This window comes from Branchiostoma floridae, chromosome 16, assembly GCF_000003815.2.
Source record: "Branchiostoma floridae strain S238N-H82 chromosome 16, Bfl_VNyyK, whole genome shotgun sequence".
Taxonomy (NCBI): Eukaryota; Metazoa; Chordata; class Leptocardii; order Amphioxiformes; family Branchiostomatidae; genus Branchiostoma; species Branchiostoma floridae.
This window is the reverse complement of record NC_049994.1, coordinates 7,502,176-7,513,385: the sequence shown is the minus strand read 5'-3', so window position 1 is coordinate 7,513,385 and position 11,210 is coordinate 7,502,176. Positions and strand designations below refer to the sequence as shown.

The window sequence follows — 11,210 nt, the reverse complement described above, 5'->3', positions numbered from 1 at the left end:
GGGTATAAGGACTTTCCTTCACGTCCGTGTGGGATAAATGCTATCCTAGCTATAGCTCCCGGTCACTTCTCTGGTTGTATCCTATCAGAATATATGAGTTTTCCGACTAATGAAAAATGTGTACTCGATCGGCTCACCACTGATGATCATTGATGACCTCACTCGCTACTTATACTCCCACCTATAGTATGGGGAGGGGGTGGGAGGCCATGGTAATCCATGTGCTAGAGGTATTAAATCGGCTATCATCATCAATATCCATTTCCTGTTACAGTCCCTGAATAGTGATCATGATGACTGTTTGATGATCGCCCTGAGATGTGCACTTTGGCTCTGTCTGTCTGACTCAGGTTTTGTGTCAGACGGTTGAGGAAGTCGTCCCATCTGTTCCACAACTCACAAGTCAGACTCGTGAGGGGTGAAACTCCGTCAAGTCGTGCCCTGCCGATCTTGTTTGGTGGAGAGAACGAGGTTTGCAGACAACCGGCCCCCTCCCTTAAGATGGTATCTTAATGCACTTGGGTCACCGGTGAGGCACTGTGGGGTTCTTCCCTGCGACACTGTTGTGTTATTTTCGCCGTTTTTTTTTTATAATTTAGATTTGCGTAATATGTAAAAGTATGACAAAGAAGACAACAAAATAAAGAAAGAAAAGTCGTTCTTTGTCAATGGAATTCGCGTTCGAGTAATCTTTCGAACCCCGCAGTGCCACACCGGTGCCCCAAATGCGGTGAGATAACGTTACCACCGACAACAAGGAATTGTCATCTTTGAGGGGGGCCAATTTCTGCCGACCAATCAAAACTTCCGACGAGGAGGGACAACCAAGAACATGTCTCCAACGTTAATCTCCAAGCAGATCCTATGGTATCATAAGATAGTATCAAAAGCTGGCAAAGGAGCTCGTGTGTAGCTGGCTTTAATAGGAGTGTGCATTGCGTTGGCTACCGGAGCTTGGGCATTATCCAACGTTTATGGTACGTGTGTGTACGGTCAGGGAATTGAATACTTGGTGAAAACAGAAAAAAAAACAGAAGAAACGAATGGGGCAAGAAAAGTTCGCACCAGACTGAAAAACCGAAAAAAAAGGAAGGCAAAAGAAAAGGAATGAATACAAACATTTGATGGGGATCATAAACAGTAATTTGTCACTAAAATGTTTGATTGAAAAACACCAGGGAAGATTGTATTCTTCTTAGACCTAAATGTAAAGTTTTGGACCGTCCTCATATTCTAGTATAAAGTTGTATCCAAAGCTGGACACATCTGGTCTTGAGCTTTTCCGACTTCTAGTGATGTCATCACCCTGAGGAGGAAGTATCGCTGCCACGAATCTGTCTACACGAACCATCTGCTATGGACGTGACACCTGACCGTGGCACGAATCTGTCTACACGAACCATCTGCTACATGAATGTGAGGCCCCCAGGTGGTGATTGCAACATGTGCAGACGAACTTGACCCAACTGCCCAATAGTTCTTTTTACACACCTTGTCTGGTGATAATTGATGGAGATTTCAGACTCTCACATGGTCTTATAAATGTTCTAGTGTTCTAATCTCAACAAATCTATGCCCCGTAGTAAACTTTGGAAGAGTTCCAGGGAGTGTCGCTTATGTAACGCCGGTTTTGACACATGTCATTCCAAACACACAGAGAAATTCTCCTCATACCAAATTGCAAATTAGAAGTCTGCACGCGAACAGAAATATCTTGTTAGCCTTTAACCCGAAGTGTAACTGATATCAACAGCACACAATTAATAGTAGTTATCGAAGAAAAACGATAGACAATTAGAAATTTTGAAAGGCAACATTAATTGAAGTTGTACATGACTTTATTACAGTAATTTGCCTTTCATGAAACCAATACAGTCTTTCCTGTTGCGACCCTTTAATTGTTCATATTTGCTAGAACAGCTCATATATATTGCCCATATTTGTTGCAACAGCTCATATATAGTGCTCATATTTGCCGGAACAGCTCATGTTTGTTGCTTATATTTGCTGAAACAGCAAAAATTATGATACCATCGGCAGTTCTAAGCTCTGATTTGTTAATAACTGAATAAGAAGAAAAAAGAAAGCACATCAGCAGAAAACAATATTCCCCGTGGGTGGGGGTGATATATCGCTATTTTGAATATTTATATTGAGAATATCGAGTACCACGAATCCGCATTACAAGCCACTAGGTCTCAAAAATACTTCTGAACAGACTTTAATATAACTTTTAAAGATGGCGGCCGCCGTGGGCATAGTTATGAAAAGGTCGCGCCCCTGGGGCGTCGCTAAAATTAAGACATACGAAGCTCAGAAGAGACAGTTACCTTTAATACTGCGCTTGGGTTTCAAAAGGCCGAAAATTAAAACTGTGGGGGTTGCAATAGGGAAACTTTTGTCATGCATTTCAGAACGGCAAACTTCAACGACGAGGAATCGGTGGAACAAAACAGCTGTCTGAAATGTGGACAAGTTCACGGCCGTATCTGGACAGTGTTGCGTAGTTGCCCCGCACCTGTTACTGTTCTCTAGACCTTCTGACATGCCGCGTACTGCAAACTACAACTGTCATAAACGGAGGGTGCACTAGGGGTTTTCCACAAGCCTTGATATTTCGTAACAAGAACAACAACGTCTCGTATTTTCCCCAGTCCATGCCATTATTTACCCAACATTGTATTTGCCTTCCATTGACAACTTAACAGCCCTTACCGGACGTTCGTTGCAGTGCCAAGGGATCCCGCTCGGAGCGCAAAATCTAATCATTTTCCAGCTTTCGTTACACCCCACAAACACACTAAATATGAAACCAATCCATCTAGCCGTTCTTGAGTTACCCTGTGTTGACACACACACAGACACACAAACGCTAGTGAAATGTAAAATATAACCTCCACGAATATTTCATGGAGGTAAAAACACGAGGCATACCGCCTGTATGTTTCCGTCCGAAGGTTTGATGCAGGTTGGTGGTGACATCCCCGCGCTGATAAAGCCACATCCAACAACACATGAGTCATACGTGAGAACACCGGCCCACAGAGGGCAGCTGCAGTACTCCAGCACTAGTTTAACAACAAACACGGTATTTCGGCTGGTGATCCTTTAAAAGCAGTCAGGCGAGGAGACAGAACCACACAACCACACCTGAGACTACAAACATGTTTACTCAAAACTTCAACTTGTGTCATTAAGTGTAGGTTGACACTAACTAATGACTAGAGTTCCATGACCTCATACCTTCGCACAAATGATGTCAACTTTTCCAAGTGACATTATGAAAATGAGTTCCTCATGTTGAAACAATATCAGTTGTTATAAATCGTCTTCTCCCAAATGCCACAGGTTTGAAATTCGCGCCATTTATCACAATGGAGGAAGTATGGTTTCCTCACTAATCATGCAAATCAGGTCTTCATTTGCATAATTGATATCAATGGATATTCCTCGCACTTGTTTCCTCATTTGCATATGTCATATGGTTGAGAGCCTTGTCTTGTAATGAAGCGGATTTATAATTTTTCAGAATCAAAATTAATCATGATCCAAAATAACATGTAGACCCAGGCTAATACTTAGCGTATAATCATATTATTCGTCACTTAAGCTTCATCCATAAAATCTTCTAGATTAATGCTGAATGCAGGTACACATACTAGTATACACACGCGGACGGACATATTGCACGTGCACCATGGGTCGACTTGATATCCCTCAATGTCCTGTTTTTCGAAACAACGGATATAGGCTACCCAACGGATAAAGGTGAAAATAGAAATAGACAAGAAAAATTTAGTTTCCATAAAACTTCCCTAACAGAAATGGTATGCTTCACAACAGCCCCACTAACAACTATAATGGTTCTCCCCACCCTTGACCTTCCCCTACACGTCATAATGACCGCTCCCCGCGGACATGGTTACCTGGAATTCGATAACGAGTGTTTACAAAAGAACCGGGCGGTTTGTTGTCGGCGGTGAGTTCAGACGGTGTCGCACGGGACTCCTATCTCTCTACAGATCTCCATTTTACAAGGACTACACTGTTACCATGGCAACTACGTCAATCAGCGGGCAAATCATCAAGCTTCAAAGGTGTGCCCTTTCGGAAATTAGACCCATAGAGAGACGAGTTAAACAAACGTCTTAGCAAGTTTGCAGCATAGAGAACTCATGACAAACATACCAATTGTTTGCAAGTGTTAGATGTGCAAACGTTTTCTTGAAACATGCTGGGAACAAAAGACGCCACTTCACACTTTCTGAACATAAAAACTTTGAAACTTCACATTCATGAGGAACAGATGACAAAACGTATTGTCTTTACGATATCCCGTTCATTGTAACGGATAATGTGATGAACGATGAACTATGGAAACGTATGGTGTCATCTCCATAGTTCACATAGAATAAAAAGTACACATAATGGTGTATCTTCCTTCTGGTACAAATCAGAGATGGGAGATCCCATAACTCGGTGAAGCGAATTTCTCAATGCCATAGCCATCACGGATGTTGGAGATCTTCCCATTCTTTCCCTTAATCAATCCCAACTATGTTCCTCCTATAAGGGGTTATTTGATAGGGATGATGACTCACTAGCTGTACATGGACTATACGGCACTAGGCTACTTTCAGGAAATGGTTGTTGGCCCGTAATACTGCAGCACTTCAAACTGTAGCTAGGGGCCCCAAATCGTCATGTTTCGTTGGAACCTCAGTAACTACCACTGACCAAATTCCATTAAAATCCATCAAAAGGAATCTTGAGCTATGGGTACGAATGTACAAACACAACCAAAAACAATTCCTCCGTCGAAGGTGAGCCTCCGTTACGGAGGTAAAAGATCTCTTCAAAGTACGACCAGCGTTAAAGACCCCCCGTAGTCGGCACTGTACAATCTGTCCACTTATCCAATCAACCTGGCTCTCCTTACCTCCACTTCAAACACATCGCTACGAATTAATGTCGCCTTTGTCTCCATCTTAGTTACCATGGCAACGGCTGGGCATCAAAGACGTGCCCAAGGTCACGCGCCTGACAAGGTCAGTCAATTAGCCGCCGTAATTGCCCCCCTCCCCCAGAGTGATCCGGGCTTCGATAGCGCCGTCATTGTTGGCAAAATCACAGCTGTGGAGTGGAGGGTGTCGGGAGGACAGGTGAAGGAGTGTGTCGGTAGGACAGGTAGCATTTCTGTCAACCAACACACGGCAAAATCATGGGAGAGAGCAATAAACTAGGGGGGGGGTAGGGCAGGTGAAGGAGTGTGTCGGTAGGACAGGTAGCATTTCTGTCAACCAGCACACGGTAAAATTATGGGAGAAAGAAATAAACTTGAGGGGGGGGGGGGTCGGGAGGACAGGTTAAGGAGTGGGTCGGGAGGACAGGTATCATTTCTGTCAACCAACATATGGCAAAATTGTGGGAGAAAGAAATAAACTTGGGGGGGGGGGGGTAGTCGGGAGGACAGGTGAAGGAGTGGGTCGGTAGGACAGGTAGCATTTCTGTCAACCAACACGCGTCAAAATCATGGGAGTAAGAAATAAACTTGGGGGGGGGGGCTATCAAAGCTGCTTGGCCCCGGCGGAGGGGGTGAAGTGCTGATGTGATACAAAGTGCTGTACAATGTATCTGCAAAAGAGGCAATCTCTGCATATACTTTATAGATTAGCCTGGACAACTCTGGTAAGAGCGTGCGAATAAATAAAGTTGCCCCCCTCTTTAGTTTTCACTATTAAATCAAAGTGGTCATGGAGGTTGAAGAATTGTTTGAACGCAAAACTACTTATTTTTGTTCTTTCTTTGACTTTGAGGCTGAGACTGTATGACATTAGTATTGGTCTTCTGATATCTTTATTGCTATTCACAATATATTTTTTGCTAACTTTGCATCTTCTTTGTACGATTTACTGTATGGTCCAAAAAGCCGGCTGAAAATTGAAGCGTGCGCGGATGTCACCCATATAACCAAATGAACATGGACTTAGCAGCAGTTTTCGCATGTTAAATGTTGTCCTTTTCAGGTCAGCGTTGTTGGGGTGGGGGGTCTGGTGAGGATCATTGGTCCGTAAGTCCTGTACATGAACGTGAACAAGTGTTAACAAGCAAACTTCCGTGGTCAACTTCCTTTGCTAAGCTGATGATGGTCTGATAACGTCATTGAAGTGACATGTGGTGCGGTGTGGTGGAAGATCAAACGTAAAAAAAAACATTACACTTTTCATTTCCCTCACTTTTCTAAATTTACATAAATTTACATAAAACCTAACAACTGCTATTACTTGAAAGGCCGTTGTCTCAAGAGAAACCTATGTACTTGACTTACCGGAACTGGCTACACAATATTTGTTATGCTTACGGACAACCGCAAGTAATTTGTGCGATAGATATAGACATCGCTAGTTAACGTTACTTGTATACAATTATTACTTAACCTGTATACGCCTAACCTAAATGCTGTTATTGTTCCTTCGCTGCCTTAAAAACGCCTTGGTATTTTGCAACCCTATAGATCTGCACAGAATATACCATACTCACAGATACCCTATAATTTGTACTGTAGATAGTCCAATTGTGAGCACAAAATGACAGTGTCTGGAATAATCACTACCCTCTACTACACACCTTGTCTAATGTTTGAACTATGCAGGGTTAAGAGTATAACTCCTGAGTATGTATGGAATGAGATATGGTATGAGATAGCCATCTTATCCAAGGCTATGCTGTTTTCATACGTAAACTTGACGTTGACTTTACTTAGACCCAAAATTAGCTTGATCAACTAGGATGTTATAGTACTTTTTTATCGTAGGTAGTCGTGCGATTTGGATTTCATATATTTTTCCACACGACGACAATGATCCAAGACAGCTCCTTTGGTAAAAAAGACTTTTGAATTTTATACCTACGACAAATGCACGACTTTCTCAAGAACATACATGTACACTCAGGTTGCAATCGTACGAAGATCGTAAGACGATCGTACAACAAATGTGGCCAGGACCCCAAAGGACAGCCAGTAACAGAACTTACCGAAAACCTGTTATTCGAGTAATTAGTTGGAGTTAACCTTACTTAAAGAACAAAATGTCTTTCTCCAGCTGTTTCTTTGTCAGGTAGCCTGGTATCCAGCCATAATATAGCTCCCGAGTCTCTTCTCTTCTCTTCGCAATTAAGAAGAGGAGAGAAGAGACTCGGGAGCTATATTACGGCTGGATACCAGGCTATTTCTCAGGAAGCTGTAAGAGTTTTCTATCAGACGGCTGTCGTCTCAAGAAGACTTGGGTCAGAAAGAAGACCCGACATTGGGACATGTTCCAAAACTAGTTTGGCGTGAATCCAAGGTCAGCGACCCCAACTAGGGTCTATGGCGTTTGGATTGTTCCATTTTAACAGCGGGTGTGTGATGATAAATTAAGCCGGCTTCGGTTGATCAAGTTATTTTTAAAATTTTCGTTTTACTCACAATAAGCAACCCGATAGTAGATATATTAATTCTAACCATTAAGAAGAAAATGAAACACCCCTCCCAAGTGGACTGACCCAGACATCTCTTGTGCGCACTCTCCCATAGTGAAGCGGTCGTGTTGAACATCTTATCTGACGTTCATGCACTCAAACAGAGCGTGGTGCGCATTGCATACAAAACACACCCAACTCAGCTGAGGACATAGAACACTTTGATAACCTATATTGTCTTGTTGTTGTTTTTTCGTTATATAAACCTAACTGAACCATAGACACACAAACACCACTGATATTACTGTGTAGAATTGTTTTTGTGACTGGAACCTTGTATTTCTAGCTCCGGGGTTGCCACGGACCAGGTATGTAAGTCATGCCAAGGTCGACCCAATCAAAATGGCGGAGGCAGTCAAGGTCAACATGTTGACGGTACAAGGTCAACATGTTGACGGTACAAGGTCATTATTGGAAAAGGTGGGGGCATTTGGGGGTTAAATAGGGGAAAAGGCATTGGATCAACCCAGCTAGATTGGCCCGTACGGACGTAGGGATAGGTGGCTAGCCCCTTTTTGATCCTCAGTTATAAAATCTACCCCCTCCCCCATCATAACAAGAATTTATGGACCAATAACTATAAGATTATTATAGCTAGAATAGTTTTCCAGCTGAAACCCAAACTTTTTCATGACAAGTTTACCAGAAGGTAGCTGTTAGAAACATTTCCTTGAACAAGGGAAAGAAGCAAAATACTACTTTGAAAGCGTCAATCTGTATTAACTTACGTTATAACATAAGAAACACAAAATCTTTTAAAGAATGCTTTTGCTCCCAGTTCCAAACTTTTTCACATATTCACAGCTGGAATCTAAACTTTTCATATTTTTTTCTTAACCACAAATACCTTAAACATTCGTTCTATTGAACAATAAGAAGGAGTAAATCATTGAACGCGTCAACTTGCACAAGTTAAACTAACATTATAACATCACAATCTCTAACAAATGTATTTGCTCTAAGTTTAAGCGCTGGTTATACCGAGTTATCTGACTGGAAGTTGTGGTTTAACCAGGATATAATCTAATTCATGATCAGTTCCTTTACTATGTGGCTCACAACTAACAATAAAGTATTATCCGTATGTCAAGATAAATACCACATTGTCACCCCAGGATTTAACAAGTGCTAGGGAATTAAATAGAATGAGATATACCAAAATGCAAAGTGTAAACAACATGACCTCATACATGTAACGTTAAAATGTAAAAATAGAGGACTGAGTCATTGCTGTGAAAATGCTGATCTCTCTAGAGCCAAACAAGATACAACGTTTATATTATATATGCCCTATAATAATTATATCATTGTATCGTCGCTGTCTCTCTCTTTCTGTGTTTGTGTGTGTGTGTGTGTGTGCGCGCGCGCGCGCGCGTGTGTGTGTGTGTGTGTACTCAACGTCATGTGACCTCTACTTCCGATGGAAGGACTTTCGGTCGGTATTTTCACAAAATGAAATTTTGTCATTCAGTGACGCACCACATGTTAGGATTTTGTTTGTGGACTTTGAGTGGGCACATCTACACACGACCATGCCGTCTGGAACTATTCTCGCTAGCATGACGTAACCCGGCACACATTCGCACCGCCGAACCCTCCTGAGAAAACAGCTGCCCACGCGGTCCGTCTGGTCTGTCTGTCAACAGTTCTCGTAGCTTCGCACAAGTAATAGTTACCCCATGGGCGGGGCGAGGTTTCTGTGTATATCGCCAGGCCCGCCCACCGAGGGGTTTCTAGTCTCCCCGAGGGCGAAGCCCGAGGGGAGACTAGAAATCCCCGAGGTGGCGGGCCTGGTGATATTCACAGAAAACGAGCCCAAGACCATGGGGTAACTAACTTAGCCCATGGCATACTTCCCCGAAGCTTTTCTAGTTCATCAGCTTTACAAAATGTTACTTTATTTTGTCCTAAAAGTCCACAATCTTTCTTGTTATTGCTTGAAAAGCTGTGACAGACAGTTTCTGGCTGTAACAACACAAGGTCATTAATCTTGTCAAGACCTTCCCGGGCAAGGTGCCTGGAGAGACAGAAGTCTGGTGATATTCCTCTGGGCAATTAGAAGTCAAGAGTGGGATTGGTCAGTTATCACATGACACTATTCTGGTCCCAGAAGATGGTCTCAAAGGTAAGCGAGGATTGGTCAGAACGGGTCACATGAGTAAATCACTCCTAGTTTTCAGGCAGATATCACCCCTGTTTTCTTGATATCACCACAGTTTTTCCCTCATTTGCATGAAATAGCAGCACACTTTTTTTCATAGCACCATACTATGTGGATATATCAACAGAAAATGGGGGCTCCTCATTGGCTGAGGGGAAGTAGCCATGGGCTAAATCACTACATTACAGTCAGACGACGCAAGGGGAACATACTGTAGATTGTGTTAACTTCGCTGGCGCTTTTTTTAAATTTTCGCTATTTCGCCGCGAAATCATATGATCACCCGAATATCTGTTTCCGCAAAATGAAATCCCTCGCGAAAGGGTTTTGAGTTTTGGAATTAAACTGCAGGCATTCATATGTTTGCACGAATTTCATGGAATACGCACAAATCACTATGCGAAAAAGTACGAATGTTATGAAAACCGCACGATTCACTATGCGAGAACTTACGAATCGTATGAAAAACACACGCTATCGATACAGCAAACCTGTATTAAATTGTTCATATTTGCTGTAGCAGCTAAAATCCTTTTTTCATATTTGCTGTAAAAGATTATACTTTTTTCATATTTGCTGTAACAGCTAGTAATATGCTGATGTCACCGCCAGTTCTAAGCTCTGATTGGTTCATGGCAGACATAGGAGAAGAACACACAAACAAAAACAACATGTTTTCCATTCGGGAAACAGATTTTCACTCCACTTACGAATCTATTCTGTTATATCGCTGAATACAATTTTTTTTCAATGTCCTTTATTGCTCATAAGAACTTGCTTTTCCATAACACACTGCAACATGCAGGCACATGCATTACCCAAAGTGGGCGATCATCGGGTACAGCACGATATTAGGGTACCGATACAGTACAGGTTTTGCAGTATACTGATATATTTTGGTGTCTGATGACTTTTAACCTATATTTCAACCCACGCGCTCGTCATTGGATCTTTATCTTTAGTCCATAATTTTTGTCCCTAGCTGACAGAAATAACTTGTCCACCCACACGTGCATTTTATGCTCAGCCGACAGGAGATGCTCGTCTTTTTTACCCACTTTAATTTTTCCCATTTTCGTTTCTATTTCAATCCATCTATTCAGTATTTTTGCTGCGCCTCAAAGTTAATACACCCAAAGATCAGCTTCCCACAGTTTCATCAATCCCTATTTGATTTGCTGCTAACAGACAGCACACTGGCATGTACACATCGACTTCGCGCCAAAACACACACACGTGTGGCTTCTTGAGAAGTCTGGTGGGCGATTCTATTCTTTAGAGGGGAACAGTTCTTAGACGTCATATCCTTATGTTCTGGCTCTTCTTTAATTACGATACTTTTTACCTTTTAAAAGTAAAATAATTGTTACAACGTTTGTTGGACTAGATATTGGGACATTTGTTGTCTAATTCTACCAAAACTAAAAGTATTTTGACGATTTCACCCCGTACTTTAGAGTGAACTAACCCTTACGTCATTTAAAGGGCTCGTCTGTCGTCATTGCCACGCCCCCTGGGTCACCGTACA

The 11,210-nt window shown here is 42.2% G+C and overlaps 1 protein-coding gene across 1 annotated transcript in view; it reads left to right on the top strand.

The window, feature by feature from the left end:
* The window catches only part of LOC118403077 (TGF-beta receptor type-2-like), a 51,019-nt gene that overhangs the window by 16,333 nt on the left and 23,476 nt on the right, over nt 1-11,210 (top strand). The window lies entirely within an intron of this gene.